We start from the raw sequence: 20,247 nt of genomic DNA, 5'->3' as shown, positions 1-20,247 counted from the left end.
TATTGTCTAAAAATGCTGAATAGCCATTCAATTAAAATATATTTGACTGTACTAGTTGGATAGGAGACATTAGCAGTGTCCTAAATTATCACTGGAAAGAGTTTTGGAAGATTCTAAAAAAAGGTTTATAAAATATACAAGTAAAGAATACTGATACTAGTTGATATAGGTGATTTGCAAGATAGTTGGAAGGAAGAGTTGGAAAATTTTATTTTAGTAAGTTAATGAACTATTCTTTAACAAATCTGGGTTGTATAAACAGAGGCATAGAATCAAGATCATGCAAAGTATTAGTACCCCTTTATAAAACCTTAGTAAGACCACACCTGGAATACTGCAGCCAATTTTGGTCACCATATCACAAAAAAGATGTTGAGAGTTTGGAAAAAATTCAGAGAAGAGCAACTAAGATGATCAAAGGCCTGGAGGATAAAACATACGAAGAACGGCTGCAGGACTTGGGCCTGGCTAGCCTAAAGAAAAAAAGAAATAGGGGAGACATGATAGCAGTTGTCCAGTATTTGAGGAGCTGCCACAAAGAAGAGGGGGGTCACGTTATTCTCCAAAGCACCAGAGGACAGGACAAGAAACAATGGTTGGAAACTGACCAAAGAGAGAAGCAACCTAGAATTAAGGAGAAACTTCCTGACAGGACAATTAACCAGTGGAACAGCTTGCCTCCAGAAATCATGGGCGCTCCATCACTGGAGATTTTTAAGAAGAGGCTGGACAGTCACTTGTCTAAGAAGGTATAGGTTCTCCTGCTTAAGCGGGGGGCTGGACTAGAAGACCTCCAAGGTCCCTTCCAGCTCTATTCTATAAAAAATCCTAAATATGTACCTTTCATCTACCTATTATTTTCACATAAAACAATCACTACAGGAATGGGGAATTACCTAGGCAACGCAAAGTTCTCATCCAGGGGAATGAAGCATGCAGAAACACACAGATGTTTCCCATCTTTGCTTTTTTGTTGGTTCTTGTTTGGGTCTCTGAAAATTCTTAATATGCACGTGTGAATGAACTAAATCACTTTGTGATTCATGATGCTAAGGTGTGATAGAGCTTGGGTAGATAGACTGATTCCCCTTTTTGCATGGCTCTGATAGTCTTGAACTCTTATGTGTTATCAATGAACCCAAACATCGTTCTTCTAATCATTTTCTGTGCTTACAGAAGGAACAGGGATTTGTATTCTTGCCTGCAGGGCGTCTCCCAGTCTTGAGTGATCTATACCTCTTTCTCTCACTCTTGTTATGCACCGAAGAGAAATTCTTTTACTCAGCTCTGGGGCAGAGCTCTCTCTATGGAAGCCTAACTGGCTGGGCACAGGCTACTTACAGGATTGCTTTAGCCAATTTTTGGGATCAGTCGTCCATTCATCCTTGAATCTCTTACACACTCTATAACATTCGGGTGGACAATGGAAACAGATGATATGTTTTGAAATGAATTATATTCAAAGCAGTTGGAGAGTCTCTAGGAATCATACCTTTGTACAAAAGCACAAGAGATACTCTGATTGAAGAGCACTCACAGAACATGATTTCAGCAGAACTGGAGTTTTGACTCCTTTTAAAGAGCTCACAGAAATTGTCTTATTCTGGGGGGGAAGTCACGCTTGCTAAAACTTTCTTGTATAGCAAATGTTCTGAGTCAATGTATAAGTTTTTATTTGGCTTCAAGGTGGGTAAGAGAAAATCTACAACAGTGGTTCTCAACCTTTTTAATGCCGCGACCCCAACCGGTCGTAAGTCGATGACTAAACCGGTCGTAAGTCGATGACTAAACCGGTCGTAAGTCGAGGACTACCCAACCGGTCGTAAGTCGAGGACTTTCCCTGCCCGGGAGAGCCACGCATGCGTGGTTCTGCCCCCTGCACCGGCCGAGGCGTAGCTGGCAAGCGGCAGAGATGGAGCAGGCCGACCACCAGCTGGCCCAGCCCAAGGGAGGTAAGGCACCCGCCGGAAAAGGGAAAAAAAATGGACAAAAAAAATGGCGGACAGCCTTGCTTGGCAACCCCCGTGAAATGGTCGATCGACCCCAAATGGGGTCCCGACCCACAGGTTGAGAACCACTGATCTACAACTATTTGAAATATATGACAATACAAATTATTAAATAAATCACATGAGCAAGCAAGCAAACAAAAGCATTACAGAGAAAATTAAGCAAAGCTCCAAATAAAAAATAGATGTTGCAATCTTAAGGCAAATACAGGCTTCTTGGAAGTCTGTTTTGGGCCTTATTGATACAGCCTTTCATGACATTTTCCATTCTTATCAAGCTGATCCATCATTTGGATCCTTTGCTGGGGTTTCCTGATAAACAATTTTCAGCATGATAAGGCCACTATTTTTGTTCCAAAGGTTCCATTTAATAGTAATTTTAAACTATGCTCATGAAATCCAATACAGGTAGTCCTCAACTTACAACAGATCATTTAATGACCAATGGCATTGAAAAAAATGACATGACCGTTTTTCACACTTATGACCATTGAAGCATCCTCATGGTCACATGACAAAATTCAGATGCTTGGCAAGTGGTTCATATTTATGACAGTTGCAGTGTCTTGGGGCCATGTGATCATCTTTTGCCACCTTCTGACAAGCAAATTCAATGTGGAAATCAGATTCACTTAAGAACCATGTTACTAAACAACTGCAAAGATTCACTTAACAACTGTGGCAAGAAAAGACATAAAATGGGGCAAACTCATTTATCAAATGTTTCACTTAACAACATACATTTGGGCTCCATTGTGGTTGTAACTCGAGGACTGCCTATAGAAAACAAGAGGAAAAACCCTAAAGATAACTGCACACATTATTTGCATGAAAGAAAAATTCATGTAAGCTATCAGAGATTTTGCCAGTTATAACATATTGGTTCTTTCAATTAATTTCAAGCAACCAAATGTGTCCTGATAATAATGAGTTCATGTTTTAAATATTAAAGTGAACTCATACAGTCTGCTCTGGAAAAATTGCTGGTAAATTCAAGAGGACTTTCCTTTCTCAGTTGGAGTATCACCCCTTAGAATTCTGTAGTGCTAAGAGAACATTTCTTACTTTCTTCCAGCTTATGATGTTTTCTCTCTCCAAGTATAATAGAAGTAGAAAATATTCATGTGGAAGGTTAGGAAACACATCTTGTTCCTTCAAAGAACATATCTCTCAGAGCTTGCCATTCTGGCGGCATTGTCATCTTGTTAGCCCAGAGATGGAGGAAGCAACACAAATTAAATTAGAAATAGTCCCATCTTTCTTAATAGTGGGGCTTTGATAAGTTGGAAAAAAATCTCAATATGTTTATTTCCCTTAAGGGAAATTTTAAAATCTTTTGATTAGCCTTGTGGAATGAAGTAGTAGACCTTTTAGAAAGCGAGTGTGTAATGTTCAGCATTATCAGAGAATTGGAAGGGCTAAGATTAAATTGGGAAATGACTGGTCTGCTGTCCCCTTCTAACAAATGGTTATTAAATCAAACACTGCTGGCCTTTACTTCTTGGTTTTGTTTTGTGCTTAAAAAGAGCAACTTAATGATAAATGAGCACATCCCAAGGATAATCCATGAAGGTTTATGTATATCAACAAATGAACTGAGCACAACTGATGGTTCATGAACCTCCATTTTTAGGACTGTAAATGTGATAAATTGTGATATTATCCTAATAGCTCGAAGTGATATTTCTTCTTGACCACTGAGTTGCTTTGTCCAGATAGTAGTAGCTCACAAGGATCAAGTGAACAAATAAACTGCTTCAAATAAGCCGTTCACGCTAGAAAATCCTCAAATAGAACTAAGTTGAAGGAGGCCACCAGTTGCAGAAAGTGCTAAGTAAGAGATGGTATAATCAGTTATTGTCATTATGTGGTTACACCACTTTTCACTTTTATTTTTTTCACATTAATGACTGCATGGTAAATAACTTTGTTTCTCAAATAAATGAAAAACAACCCCACATTTTGATGCTGTTTATTCACTCAGACTCCATTCATATGTGGGATCCATTCAGTGGGATCCACACAAAATGCTGATAAATTCAGTGACAAAGATATGCAAAAATGTAAATGTGGAAAGGAGAGGGGGATATTTTTTGACAGGATTGTACACTTTATTCTTAAGGAAAACACATCACTTTTTGTTAAAAGAAAATGTTTTAAGTTACAATTGACTTATGGTGTAGCTCCTAGATTACCTTTAGGATAAATTCCTTGAATTAAAAGATGGTCCATAAAATCTAGAATATCCTGCTTCAGCAAGGAAGTCCATGTGCCTGAAAAGTGATGGGGCAAGCAACAGATTTATTTCAGTCAGAAATAATATTCAGGGATTAGAATTTCTTATCAAAGAAATCTGTTCTTTAGTTCTCCTGAAATTGGAGGCAAAACTTTTGCCATTGGTTCCTCTTTTTTACTTTCCTGGGAACTACAACATGACCAGTGATGTAGATGAGGCTGAATTGTTTAGACCCATTCTTTGAGTTTCTGTATAGGTGTTAAAAGCTTAAGAAAGGGAAAAATCTGGATGAAGGCATCTTGAAATAGTATAACTGCCTCAAACATTTTTCTTCAACACCCCAAAATGAAGAGATCCAAGATGTCTGGCCTCACTTGCTATAGGGAACTTGGTGGTGTGTGTGTGTGTCCCTCTGGAATGCCAAGAGTTGGATGCCATTCACTCTCTGTGGGATATCTACCCTTAATGACAGTCTGCCTTAATGACAGACTTTGGAGCTAAAAGATCCCAGAAATGTTGACTGAAGATTCACATTCTAAAAGAGATGCCCTACAGCAGCAATTTGCTAATGAATGAGACAGTTCAATAGGGCAATGGACACTGTCTGGGAACTGCACTCCAATAGATAAATTTTATCTTTAGAAGGCCAGATCCTGAAGTTGAAACTCAAGTATTTTGGCCACCTAATGAGAAGGAAGGACTCACTGGAGAAGAGCCTAATGCTGGGAAAGATTGAGGGCAATAGAAGAAATGGACAACAGAGAATGAGATGGCTGGATGGAGTCAATGAAGCAGTAGGTGTGAGCTTAAATGGACTCCAGAAGATGGTAGAGGACAGGAAGACCTGGAAGAACATTGTCCATGGGGTCACGATAGGTCGGACACGACTTCGTAACTAACAAGATAAATTCAAATCCCTGTAAATAAACTGGTTATGATTTGTCTTCCCAAATATCTACTGCAGTTTATCCAGAATAATAAAGGAATTATTTTCCTCCCAAAGTGAATTAAAAACAAAATAGCAAAGTTGCCAAAGTGTTCAAAAGCTATCCAGTATTGAACTGATAAAATTATAACTTATGCATGGCTTTTAATGGGGCAAGATGCCAGTGGAATAAAAGTTTAAGAAGCTCCTCTATGGATTTAATCTGTAAATACATGTCATTGCTATCATTTTTAAACTGCATGAACGGACAGCATGTTTAGACATCAATTTATTTAATATAAATCTTTGAGATATTGTCTATCATGAACTGCAAGATGAAATAGTTTATGATTAATAGAATGTTTCACTTGAACTAATTTGCAAATTATTAAGAAAAAGCTATTATATCACAAATGTAATATATTCTGGATTCTCAGATTGCAATTTATTGTATTTTCTTCAAAATGCCATCACTTCTACTGGTGTGAATGTTCATTTTGAATTCATTTAATTATACTGAAAAGGACTTTAAAATACGATTAGTCAATAAATTGTGTGGGATATTTGAATTAAACAAAAGAAATAAAAACAGTGACTGTAGAAAGTATAATTAATATTTAGCAGGAATGGAGTCATATAGAAAAATATATCCAGAAGAGAGAAACACCTTTGCAGGCTGTCCATTGTGCAAACCACAATATGCCAATCTAAGTGAGAAGTGGCAGGGCATCAATATATGCTTAAAAATATTCACAATTTAAAGCATCTAGTGGTTGGGGGAAATGATGAGGGAATATCTATGCCTGGGTGGAGAAATGATTTTTGTTTCCAGCCTTGATCAGAAACCTAAGAAATGTTTCTTCCTTGTTGATTTATTTGTAATTTTAGCAGAGGAAATTACTTGCTAAACATTTATATTTAAAGAGAATGAAAATGCTGCTTGCATGGTTTGTTGATTTCTGCTACGTCAACACATTTAATTATAATATAAAACTGTGTGGTAATGCAAAATTGATCTATAATTACCTTTAATTACCTTAATCCATCTTGTTTCCTAGCACAGAGGTTTTCAGTGGAGTAAAAAATTAAAGTGGCCACAGGTATGTCCTTTGCAGAGTTTAAACAGGGCAGGAAAAACATGTCGCAGGGTCAGACTTCTGGAATTGCTTCTGACTCATTCAAAGCAGCTCCTCTCTGGGTCATGTGACCAGGGAGGTGGAAGTAAATTTAAGAACTGAGTGGTCAGTATTGCCCATTTTTCCCCATAAGGAGGCACTACGGAAACTTTCCTGGGCCTTTTTCTCTCTCTCCTCACAACGCCCAGCTGGATCTAACTTGATTCTTCTGGCTAGCTCTCTGATCATACAAAAAAAAATATGCTCACATTCTACCCTGGTTTTGGAATTATCTGTTGGTGGCTAGACAGATCCCAAGCATTTTGGTATGCTTTCTTTCCAATTTTCTGTTGGGTTGTAAAAAATGAAAATACTGAGATTCAGGTTTCTAAACAATTGCCTTCATTTATGTAAGTCCATCCAAAGCTATTGTTTCCTAAAGAATGATTGAAGTCCATTCTTCTTCTGAACTGATGCCTTCTTTTCCCATTGAGGCAACTGGAATGTGGTATGTTCTCATCTAAGAAGGTAATTGGTTGTTAAATTCAAAATCCTTTTTATATCAAGCGAAGCCCTTCATCCCTTCCTAGGCTCTGTAGCGTACAGATGAATGAGCCTTCACTTACAATTAAATTTGAATTTTAGTGGTCTGGTTTTGTTATTAATTGTATAGGGCTCGTCAGTGGATCATTTGGATTATAGTGACAAATGGCTATTGATTTCAGTCAGTATTTCAAGATGCCAAACAACTAAATACATTTGCAAGCACTATGATAATTTCCCACTGTAGATTTAAAGATTTTTCACTGCTACTTGAATTGGCACAAAAAAGGTTGTCCTAGGATTGGGTTGTTCACAGCATCCTTCTCTTCTGCATCTGTTGTGACTCTCTTATAATTGCACTGTCCAAATTTGTGTGGGTGTCAATTGTTAGAGCTGCATGTTGCTTCTTCTCTGGCTTGGCTACTCTCCTTTGTTGGCAATCACTAGCCAGCAGGAAAACCATCCACAAGTCAGGGTACCATAGCACAAGTGAGAAAGCTGATGTAATTTCACATTTTGGGGCATAGCCTTTGCTTCTATGTGGTGATTTACTCATAAGTTAATATATTTCTTTGTAGGGGAGAGGAAGGACTGTTGAAACTAGCTAATATAGAGAAACTGATCTAATCACAGCATTACAATACTGCTTTAAAATAAAAGTTGGGAAGGGAACATATAATAAATCCAATGAAACCGCCTTTATTTGTATGCTTCTCTACAATGTATTAAAATGCTTTGGGCAAAGATGTGAAAAAAATAGTGAGTTTGGATAGTTTTCTAGAGAGGCCAGTCTGCATCTTTTCAATTCTATTAATATGGTCCAAATTGCATTCCTTAGACATTCCTTCCCTTAAACTTCTGAGTGCCTCCACTCAACAAAAGTTCACTTACAAGTATCATTACTCAGTAGCATGGCATCACGTCTCTTCTGACAGTGCTGACAAAAGGCTGAGGTTCTTAGGGTGAACAATAAAGAGATGTCTCATGACAACCATACTTACATAAAAGTGCTGCAGGATGGCTATGCAGTAAGTAAAAGCTTTGGATATATTTTCCTGCTTTAGTAGGGCAGATGAGTTTAGTATTTAAATGAGTTCAGCTTAATACCAGACGTTCCTTTCTTAAGCACTTTATTTTTTATGGTTTAGTTGTACTTTCTCTGATTGTTATTCAGCCACATTTGTTGAGTCAAGTGGTATACAAATATATTACTTATTTGTAAATGATTGTTTATTACAATCTACAAACGGTGGCATCCCTTACAAACTGCAGTGATGTCAATATGTGATGAAATATGCATCATGATGTCATCGTGCAAAGAACTTGGAAGTAAATACAAGTAGGTAAATTAAATAATTTTCATCATAAAATAATGCAGTTGTTGTGCTTCGCTCCTCCTCCCCCTCATTTCTCTAGGCAGGCCTGTGGTTATAGTCCTGCTAATGTCATTCTGGTCTATTAAGTATTTGTAAACTGCCTAGTCCAGTGATGGCGAACCTTTTAGAGACTGAGTGCCCAAACTGCAACCCAAAACCCACTTATGCATCGTCGGGTGCGGGGTGGGTGTGGCCCATTGGCTGGGTGTGGCCAATTGGGTGGGCGTGGCCCATTGGCTGGGTGTCGCTGAGGTGGTAATGGCAGACTGGGTGGGACGAAAAAGTTCAATCAATCAATTCCAACTTTGCAAGATCTTTTTTTTCCTGCGAGAAGTTGAAATTGACTGATTGAACCTTTTTTTTTTTTTTGCACACGGCGGCGGAGGCTTAAAGCAAAAAGGTTTTATAAAACTCAGCTGAAGGCCTAGGACTAGGGTGACGGCACGCATGCCCACAGAGAGGGCTCTGAGTGCTGCCTCTGGCACCCATGCCATAGGTTCGCCACCACTGGCCTAGTCACTTAGGTGAGATAGGCAGTGTACAATTTTGATAAATAAATAGTACATGTAACCAATAATACTGTATTGTGTTTTGGAAAACAATAATCTTATCTACTTATAATTATAATTTAACACATTATTTTATTTATTAATTATATCAAAAATAAGATTATTTAATCAAGACAAATTAATTCCAGGCTATGTTGTTTGGTAATGAAAGACTTTATTAATCATTAAACATATTCAGTTGCTTTTGAGTAGTTTTATCCCTGAAGGCAACACATGGTTTGCTTTTTATCCCCTTATGTATTTATAGTCAGTAAGCTACAAGGAGCATATGAGAAGTTTTAGGGTGTCCCAAATATCATTAAATGCCTACATTTTGCTGGAAGGATGTGAGTTTCCTAACCACTTAAACCTTAAACTGCTGTTAGTAGTTTGTTGCAATTTGATTCTGTTTGGTTTAACATATATGCAAGACATTCACAATTCTACCTCTTCTTTTACATGCCAAACAACTTTCATAATATGGTAATATATTTCAAAGATGCAATGCATAATTATAAAGTGCAAAGATGTATATATAATTGTTTGTGGATCAACCACTGAGTATCCCAAAGGTGCTTTTTCAAAAGGGAACTGGACTTTGTTTTTCCTTGAAAATGTTTCATTTCTCATCCAAGAAGCTTCTCCTTGGATGAGAAGTGAAATGTCTTCCAGGAAAAACAAAGTCCGGTTGCCTTTTGAAAAAGCATCTTTGGGACAACCATGACCTGGATGACTGGGAATCTCCATAGGCAACAATTGACTGTTATATTCTTGATAATTGGCCCAATTCAAGCCTCTAAGTTTGTGATGAATACAACTTAGTACAGTAGTTATGAATTAGGTTTGCTATGTCCAGTTCTATGTCAGGAAAAGGAGTGCATTAATTGCAAATAGCACCAGAAATAAATTAAAGCTATGCCTTCAAAAACATTTTTTTCACTCATCTCATTCCCACCAGCATTGTTTCCAAATACTGTTGCTTCATCTATAAGCATTTTTGTCTGTTACCAATTATATAAATAAAAAAACTACATGCTAGATTTTGACTTTTTGTAGATCCATAGAAATTAATGTGTATTTGGACGACTCACGGTGTTCTCCTTAAATCTTCTCTGAAACCCATTTAAAGGAAGGAGCAGAGAAGAATCAATTTGGAGGGCAGAACAAGAAAGAAGTATCCATCCTACTATCAGATTCTCTAATAATGATATTGTGCAGCCCCTTAAGAGGTAATCTGTAGCAAACAAAGAAACTGATAAAATGACTGAAAAAAGAGAGTACAGTACCTTAAAAACCGTTACTGCAGTCACAGGGAGCCTTTTCATGCTACTGCAGTAAAGTTTTGAAAACAGGATTCTCATAAGTGAGACCAAGAACAGATTTTTACAGATAGAATATTTCTAACTCAGGGTTGAACCGGGGAGATTCTTGGTGCTCTCTAAGTTTGGTGGTACCACCAGGTTCAGAAAACTTTTGCTACTCTCTTGCATTTGTGTAATAAAACTTGGCTGTCTTCATTGTAGTTATACAAGATTGGGACTGATTGCTATTTAAATAGAAAACAATCAAGAAGTCCTGGGTTTTCAGGCTCTGCTGGGAAGTTAAAAACCACCCTGGCAGAAGGCAAGGGTCAGCTATCTTCTTATGAGATAACAATAAAAAAAAAAATCCTGCATGAATGTATCAATAAACTCTTCAAGATTTCAAATTCAGCTTGGAGACTTTTTCTACTTCTGTAATTATATTCAGCAAACATCACAGAAAAATAAATAAAGGTAGCCCATATTGGCAAGTGTTCATAAGTGAGATGTATCTAATTACTAACAGTGTGTACTGTGCAAGGACTCCGGTAGTTTGCGCCAATATCTCAAACATCACTTTACAAAAAAGGCTTTGTATACCTGAATATGATTCCCCTTCATATAGAAATTATTTTCCTTGTAAATTCTGACTGGTTTCAAACAAACTGCCAGGAAATGTGTCTTGTGCAAACCTCAGATGGTATCATGCGTTTACGATTCAATGTATTGCACGAATCCAGGCAGATGGGCTAAGCAAACCATAAGTAGTGTGCTGTATGAACTGAGTCATTATATTGATCCATATTTCCCCAGGTGATCAGTTAAGTAGCTGCTCTGTGTTGATAAAGTAGCCAGTATTCATAATAGCACAGATTAAGGGATTAACTTTGAAATTTTGTCGAACAGAACAATCAGAAATAGGAACCTTGACTTGGCACAAGCCACTTAACTACTCACTGTAAGATTTAAATGCCATAGGTTCATACTGTATATCTTGCATATGAAATAGTATTTTACCAGGCAATTTAAATGTAGGTTTTACTACTGTTGTATTTTATTTAACTATATAAATATTTAAAAGTGCTATTGATTGTTAAGTAGTCAGTGTCGGTTATGTGCACAATAAACTTCGGAAATAACTAATATGAAATGATGGTATATTGGAAAAGGTACTGTAAAGGCATAATCACTTTTCATCTATATACTAAGCAGTTTGTTCTTTGCAGCATTTTTCTTTAATATAAAAAGGAAATTATTAGTCAAAAGTCCTTCATTTTGGCTAAATGTGGCTCTCCATCGATGAAATAAAACAGTACTTTCTTCCAGTAAATTTTAAATCACACCGAGATTCCAGGAACATATAGCTCATCAGTTAAAGATGCTGAGCTTGTCAGCTTTACCTTTACCTTTATACTGAGATTATTAATGTAACATTTAAGACATTTTTAAGAAGATGTGCTTTCAGTTACTGTTCTGAATCCTTCTTTAGATGACACATAATTGGCAAACTAAAATTAGATAAAGCAAGTATTTTATCACAGTTTAAACTGGCAGTAAAAAGTCTGGACTTCAATCTTTCATAGCAGAAAGTTATTAAGTGAACTCCAGGAAATAATACCAGAAAATATGAAAAATTTAACTTTGAAATTTAAGGAATAATGATTTCATAGAAAAAACAGAAAATAAAAAAACCCCTTCATTATGCAGTCTTCAAAATTACCACCTGGAAAGATAGAGCAGATGAGCATGTAGGTTTCTTCAATTATTTTAAATTTCCAAAATATTTAACTTGAAGGTTTACTGAGAGTACTTGGTCAATGAGTACAACCTCCCAGAAACTTTTTTTTTGACAGTTGTCGGTATTGGTGAAAATCTGCTCTGTTTATTCGGTCCTTACATGTGCAGGAAAATCATCAGTCAAACATGTAGTAATGTCTGAAAAATGAAGAATATCATATTAAAACATATATTAAAGAACCTACAACACAGGCAACTCTTCATTTATTGATTAAAAAAGATTCTACAATGCATGGAAGTTCCAGGGGCTGAAATAGAAGCCATACAAGATTTGAAACTGATCAGCTTGCTTTCATAAATCATGTCCAGCTTCGCTCTCTACAAGCAGATGGAAAGGGCTTTCAGGGAAGTGGCGTAAGACAAATCTGCACAAGCACTGCTCTTGTCAAATGATACCTAAACCTGTTGCCCAGCTGGTACATCACTTGCCCCCCTTTGCAGACTGTCAAACTGTCACCAAGGCTACAAACTGAGGACATCAAAAACCAGATGCCCCAATTGTACACCTCCAAGGAGAAAATGCTAGATATTTTCTTTCTCTTCTACAGAACCTTCACAAAAATAAGGTTTTGAGTTTCTGCTGGCAGTCCTAAAGGTCAGATTTCAAAACATATTTTATAATAAATGAAATTATCATCATGGATTAGGAATAATAGAAAATACTATTTTATTCAGAAGATTTTCTGTGAGGTGAGGAGAGCCAATGCTTGCATTTTTTGCAGACATAGCTAAAATTGGCAGCTAAACTTTATAATTGCTAAGACTTGTGAAACTGTCTTAAAGACTGAAGTTAATTAGAAAAAGCTTTTTGTGTGGGCAAATATATCTTGTTTACAAAACAAGACTTTGAAAGTTGATTACTAGAGCACAAGATGGCTTCTTTAAAGAAAATGTTTTACCACTGAAGATGAACAAATCCCTCTGGACATAACTGAGATGGATCTAGGGTGGATTTAAAATTACAACTTATAAGATAAAGATGGAGATACTGGATTTACAAATGCAATTGGATGATCATTTAAAAATGGAACAATACAATTAAGAAAGATTGTTTTAAACTGAAATATAAGAGAATTACTGGAGTTGATTTATGAAGGTTACAAGTGGACTTGAAAGTTAAAAAGAATTTTAAGAGAAAAGGAAAAGATATTAGGGAAGAAGAAAACAAGGTTAGGATTTTATTTATGTGATTTAAGAGTGGCTGGAGGAAGTTTTATATATACATAGAATAGAATAGAGATGGAAGGGACCTTGGATGTCTTCTAGTCCAGCCCCCTGCTCAAGCAGGAGAACCTATACCATCTCAGACAAGTGACTGTCTAGCCACATTTCTGGAGGCAAGCTGTTCCACTGGTTAATTGTCCTCACTGTTAGGAAGTTTCTCCTTAATTCCAGGTTGCTTCTCTCTTTGGTCAGTTTCCAACCATTGTTTTTTGTCCTGCCTTCTGGTGCTTTGGTGGATAACATGACTGACACACACACACACACACATACACACACACACACACTGCTTTTTCTGATTATGATTAAACAATGAGTTCTTATTTTTGACGATGCTTAATGATTATTTGGATTGGATGGTTTGTCTTTTGAAAATGTTTAATGGTATAATGCAGGGATGTCAAACTGCTGGCCCGCGGGCCGGATTGCGTCATGCCGAAATCGCGCCCACCCCAGCTCCGGCAATGGGGAAAAAGTTGCGATACATCGCGACATGTCACATGACGTGGCGAGTTTGACACCCCTGGTATAATGGATTAGTTTTTGATATCTAAATAAAAGGTTATTATTTTTGGTAATGTTTAATAATTTTTATTTGTTTTTCTGCAATGTTTAATTGTTAAGAGAGGGATGAGGGGAACTTAGATTAAATGGAAAGGGAGATTATATATCTCTGTTATTAGGCATTTTTGTTAATTTTTATTGGATGTTTGCTGATTAATATGGAGAACTGAAAATTTAGACATGTTTTTGTAGAAATTGGGGGTGAGATATGGAATGAAGAGGCATTTCACTGTATTTTGAGAGGCATTGATAAGTGATTAATATTTAATATATATTTGTTGGGTGTAAAAGAAATTTCTTATATTTTCTTTTTTAAGGTGGGTTTTGCACTTTCTAATTTTTTTCCTTTATGAGTTTTGTATTGTTTTTGCATTCGTCTTGTCTGGTTAATATAATCTATAATAAAATTATGTTGAGAAAATGCTACTTTATGGTACCTTTTACAGAGACTGCACTACCCTCATCCTTTTGAGTTTTCCAGGTTGATCACAGCAATTTTGTAAATTCTGACAAAAATATAATTACATATAATGTCACAAATTTCTGTGCAATAGCATATAGAGCCTGACATGAGATATAGCAAGGCCACTTTTGTGAATTTAATTTTGTCATATCAGTCTTGGAGCATTTTAGATGTTAAATGTTTTGGTTAAGTAGGTTGATTATGCTGGTCAATTCTCTAACAAATGTCTTACTTTTGCTTAGTCATTATATGTTCTATCTGGCTTGCTTTGGCTGTAATTTATTTCTCTTTCTACTCTTCCTTCTCTGTAGACTAAATAGTGGATTAGTAACATTCATGCAGCTTGTGATTCTGAATATCTGAATGAATGTATTTAAAGTTGATCTCTGAAAGATGTACAAATTCTCAGTTGCAAGAGGATAAATATGTATAATATGTGTATGTATGTACACACAACTGCCTTAGGACTATATCATTTCAGATAGCAGACAGAATTGTATACCTCCCTAGATCTTCTTAAAAAACCCATAAAAATACATTCCAGGCAGTTTAGAGTTGGATAACAATAGGTAGATTACAAATAAGTACATATCATTTGATGATCATCACAACTGAATGTGTTTTGTTATTATAAAATGATTGAATCTGATGAAGGAGGCCATGCAGTGTAAATGTTCTTTGCTATTATGTTCACCAACATGGCTAGTTATCAGATGTTGACAAACACTTTGCATTAATTCAGGACTAGAATCTTCCTGACTGACTTCCTTTCAGGGAACTGCAGATTTTAGTAAAGTATATAGCTGGTGTGATGGAGTGTTGAAGTGTGGTGACTTCCACTTCAGTGTTCTATATCACATTTGTGCTATGGCTGGCCACCTTCCTCTGATTCTTGGCGAAAAAGTGTGCTCTCTAAAGACTTAACTTATTTTAAAATGTCATCCATTTTTCTACTTTAAAAGCATGAGTGAATTTTATGCCATGATCTTAGAGTGGTGTTGGAAAATATGCATATTATTATTAATATTTTAATAATAATAATAATAATAATAATAATAATAATAATAATAAAAATAGTAATAAAAATATGTAACATTTCTTTATTCAACTTTGTAATGCTATTATATGTTAAAGGTAATTTAGAAATCTTTTAATAAAGCAAGGTTCCTTAGCTTCAGATATTGACAGGAACGCTCAAAATCTGGAGTGGTGTTTGATTGGTGGCACACATAACAAAAGGGTGTAAGCCAAAGAGGTGAATGCCATCCATTTTATATTTTTGTATCAAAAATACAATTGGCAATAGTCTACAGATAGCTTAGCAAATGATGTTGGCAGCTATTTCAGAGAAACATGCAAATGTTAAGAAGAAAAAAGGAAACTAGCTGCTACCACATGATGCAATTCCTAGAAGAGTAACATGCTCACACTCAGAAAACAGAGACAGCATCACCAGCAAAATTAATAGTTTACTGTGATGTGTGTCTGTGTGTCTGCCAGGGTAAAAAATGTTTGGATTCAGGTGAGCAGTAGTAAATTGATACTAGCTTCTGAGCTGGATTTTTAAACAAATACTTCGGAAGTGAAACTCCAGGGAAATATAAAATAGCTATGATACTTCTAATAGTTATGCTCCCCACCTAGAGTTTTTAGTTTCTATTTTTACTATATTGTTGATCCAAGCAATCTGTTGTTTACTGCTCACATGAACATTAACCTAAAGTCATATAAACAATTTGTGCTGATGTAAGACCAAATTCACAACCTTGGGATGAATGTATATTAGGAGGTTGAATGTGAATGCTATGGAATAACAATTGTTCCTTGTGTTCTGTTTAAGATGTAATTTCCTCCGATGTACAAACAGTTCACTTTTATATAATACTCTAATTTCCTAAAGAGATAAAGCAGTTTCTGTTTAAATTGATTTTTCTCTTGTAAAGACATCATAATTTACAATGTTTTTATTTAGAAATACATTCTAGTCTCTTTAAAGTGGCTGAGTTTTTGTATGTAGAATTTCAGCTAAAATTGCATCTCTTTTAACTGAAGAGAAAAAGTTAAACTTAATTCAAAAGCAATCAAACTTATTTAAAGAGTATATATACATGCACATAAGGCAATGAGGATGCAAAACCTCTAGTTAGTTCTTTAGCATAATTATAATCAATGCTCCTAGGAACAGAGAAATGCATGTTGCAATCAAGCACAGTTGTTGCTACTGTGTCTTTGATCTGTCCCAGGAGACTTCTGTAAATGCAAATGCCATTTCATCAGCTCTCTCCTAGTAAAGAACTTTTAAAAAACCTTATCCATCTCCTGCAACGTCATGTGGGTGTTTGTATATGCCAAATGCAATATACATATTCCTTTGAGAATGGAGAATTATTTGTATGACTCCCATAAACAGAAGAAAAAGATGATCATCTTTGTATCTACCACTGCTAGTTCATCTGGTTTTTTAAATTATACATAGGAAAATGCATTCTTATGTATGTTGAAAATGTTTGTATTGTGCATAATGTTTCATCTTGATGGAATGACAAAAGGAAATTTATTGTCAGAGAGGAATAGTCTTCAAAGTGGCCTTGCATATGTTCCTCTGATACCACTTTAAACAGAAGGGGCGAATCACTTAAACAGAGTGGCCATCCAGCTCTCGGGGGATGTGACAATAGTGGAAAAATACCTTATATTTTCACATATAAGCCCATCTCCGGATAAGTCAACCCTCACAGTTTTGGTATTTTGGATAAAAATTTGAAGATCAGCTTATCTGCAGATGGGTTATATGTGAGTATATATGCGGTTTATGGGTATTTTGAAAAAGTATTATCGAATACATTTGCAGATAAGCCCATACGTAGACAAGCCGAACTTAGTTTTGGGGTATATTTCAGAATCTAAAATCTGCAACTATATACATTAATTATACTTTGCCACTCTTATCAACCATGCTTAGTCATGCTCAATTGAATTTGTTCTTCATTTTTTTCCAGGGGTACAGTATGCATCTCTTCTGCTACTTTATCTTCTGGAGTACCTCTGAAAACCTGGGGGCTAACCAGGATCCACATGTAGTGGGGTCTGCACAATTGTGATGTGATCTGAGCCCATCATCACCTCTGCATTCCAGATAGCAACTTAGGCCTCGGTTGATTTGTCCATGAGAAACGGGAATAATCCCAAATTCCTTTTGGAAGTAAGCAAACCATCAAGCATCTGGGAAGCACCTGATTGAATGGGACATTCCTCTATTAGAAGAACACCCACCCTCCCCAATTTTTCCTATCACATCTTCACATCAAAGGGCTCCATCATATAACACAATAACATTCATGGGTGCCACTGTTGGGATACCTGAAAGACCAGATTTAGGGATAGATCATGATGGAGAAAATCTATCTAAATAAGGCCAACAGTCTACTGACTAAGAGAGGAGCAGTTTTGCTCCCAACACTATCTCCCAGCAATGGCACTCATTGCCATTATAGCTGAATCCAGCTAGTTTGCTGCTGGTCATCCTCTTCTTCTCTTTCTTTACATTTCCCAATATCAGAGCCTTTTCTAGGGATCTAACTCTTTATATAATGTGTCTGAAGAAGGATAATTTGAGCCTGGCCATTTGTACCTTGAATAAGAATCTGGGTTAATAATGTAATTGCTAAGAGTCAATATGGACTTGATGGCACATAATCAACCAATTATTGGTATTATTGATTAATAATTGCTCTATCTTACGGTAATAAATTTTATCTTGGTATTTAAATTATTGGTTATATACTGCTGCTGTTTTAATTGTTTGTTGTTTGATAAATCCATAGATAAAGGTTTCCCTTGTTCAATTCTAGGGGTGGTGCTTATCTCCATTTCTTAGCTGAGGGAGCCAGCATTATCCAAAGACACTTTTGTGGTCACATGGCCAGCATGACTATATGCCAAAGGCACAAGGAACATATTTACCTCCCCACCAAAGTATTCACATTTGCATGCTTTCAAACTCATAGGTTGGCAGGAGCTGGGGCAAGTAATGGGAGCTCACCCTGTCGCACAGCACTCGGGTCTCAAACTCAGGCTACCAGCTTTCCACCTGACAAGCTCAGTGTCTTTAACCTCTGAGCCATTGCATCATCTATTAATCCATACTAGCAGTCTAATAGTATATACCCCTTAAATATTAGGAAGGAGAGAAGGTGCCACTCAATATACACCTCTGAATGACTGAAAAATTATAATTGATCATTCATGGCATCCATTTTAAGCAAAATATAAGACAAAGTGCTGTGTTGCTGTTTATTGATTTAATGAAAACTTGAGACAGCCTCCTGATTGTCATGGATTTCATTAAATTTGGGGTCACCTTCTGTAGTATCTTTAGTATGGATGTTAAAATCTTCCAAGAACCATAGTTCTGCAATTTGCACCATTCAATTAGCTCCATATAACACAGATCCAGTGCATTCTATACTACAAGTGTATCTGTCAAATGTTTTTATGGAAGTGATGATTGCTTATGAGCCTATTATCAATCACCATGAAGGACAATGTTGCAGGTATACATTTTTATGTCAAAACTATGGTATGTGACAATGTTACTCTGGCCTAACAGCTAAAAATGTACTTCTGCCATCCCCCCCCCCCAATGGATATTCTGCCTTTTCTCCAGAAGCTTGAGATGTCTTATATGAGGATTTCCCATAATGTTATGCTGACAAGAACAATTTATGATGTAGATTGGGCAAACAGTACATTATTCATCAAATCACCTAGGTTGACTGAATGTAGGGTTGAATTTAGATTTCCAGTATCTTAACCAGTATATCACATTGGCTCTCAACTGTAGATTCGACATTATTTATGGCATTCTGACCACCTGGTTACAGCCTAAATATTTCAATTATTTCAGATATGGCTTTTAAATAGATAGGCAGGGAAGTGTTTTGTTATTATTGCTCTTTATACAGAGCCTGTGAAGAAATACTAAAACAGACTATTAAATTCTGCTCCTTTGAGGATTCATCTTCAGCCTACTCTACTTTCTTATCAGATGTTCTGCAGTTAAAGTACCTATATTTCAGTGACTACGAAACCAAATGGAAACGAGATTTACGTTGTGGCATGTTTGTTGGTGAAGAAAATGGGCTATTTCCTCCAGAAAATTCTTTTTGGACAAAATTCTCTGTAGGTGTACAAATAGAAATCTGTGAATGTGTAAATCATATTTGAAGCACAATTCAAGGCTGCTATTTTTTTGCTAATTTTTTTATCCTCTTTGTTACAGATATATTAATTTAAGCAATTTAACATGGAATATTTTTTCTGTTTGAACATTTAGATATTTCACAGAATTAGAAGGGTAAAATTTCAATTTAATCTAGGAAATTTAAGATAAGCAGTAGAGAGTTAAAACAATACTTTTTCTCCTTCAAGTAAGGAAATTCAAGCAAAGCTCATTCAAAAATCTGGCAAGAACAGTTCGACAAATATGGAAAATATTGCAGGATAAGTAAGTAAGGAGGGTCAGAAATGAGACATTCCATTCATCTACAGAACATTTTTAATTGAATGTTCTGCAGATGAATGGAATGTTTCATTTGTACCCATTCTTACTTATTTGTCTTGCAATATTTTCCATACAGGTAGTCCTTGACTTATGACTGTAATAGAGCCTCCCCATCATGGTAGTAAGTCATAAAACAGGTCAGTCACATGATTTCACCATCTTTTTTGCAGCAGTTGTTAAGTGACTGCAATGGTCATTAAGCGAACCAATGCTTCGCACTCGGTGCAATTTTTGCAGAAAACCAGAAATGATGGCTTTTGTCAAAATATCATAAAAAGCAAGATATGTGACAGTGGGACCCTGCAAATGCTGTAAACGCAGCTCAGCTGCTGAGCGTTCTGTTTGGTCACATGATTACGGGGGGGTGGGAGGACTACTGAAACTTAGAATCTCAGTCGTAAGTAGATCCAGGTAGATCTGTTGCAAGTCAAGGACTGCCTGTATTTCAAAAGCATACATTTAATCAGTCAGCGTTTTCTTGTATCATATTAATAGGGAGCGGTGGATTAATCTGTTGAATTTAATTCTGCCTAGTTTCTCATTTTTTTCAAACTTAACGCCACAGTCTTAAGTAGAGACTGGACAG

At 36.3% G+C, this 20,247-nt stretch overlaps 1 protein-coding gene across 1 annotated transcript in view; it reads right to left on the bottom strand.

The window, feature by feature from the left end:
- Positions 1-11,750: 11,750 nt before the first annotated feature.
- The window catches only part of RALGAPA2 (Ral GTPase activating protein catalytic alpha subunit 2), a 165,569-nt gene continuing 157,072 nt past the window's right edge, over positions 11,751-20,247 (bottom strand). The window contains exon 40 of the mRNA XM_029286429.1: positions 11,751-11,988. The gene's annotated coding sequence lies outside the window, so the exon portion shown is untranslated. The remainder of the gene's footprint in view (positions 11,989-20,247) is intronic.

The sequence above is a fragment of the Protobothrops mucrosquamatus genome, unplaced genomic scaffold, assembly GCF_001527695.2.
Source record: "Protobothrops mucrosquamatus isolate PMUCROS unplaced genomic scaffold, P.Mucros_1.0 scaffold_213, whole genome shotgun sequence".
In the NCBI taxonomy this organism is placed as follows: domain Eukaryota; kingdom Metazoa; phylum Chordata; class Lepidosauria; order Squamata; family Viperidae; genus Protobothrops; species Protobothrops mucrosquamatus.
Note: the sequence above shows the minus strand (reverse complement) of the source record. Positions and strands in the feature narration are given on the sequence as shown.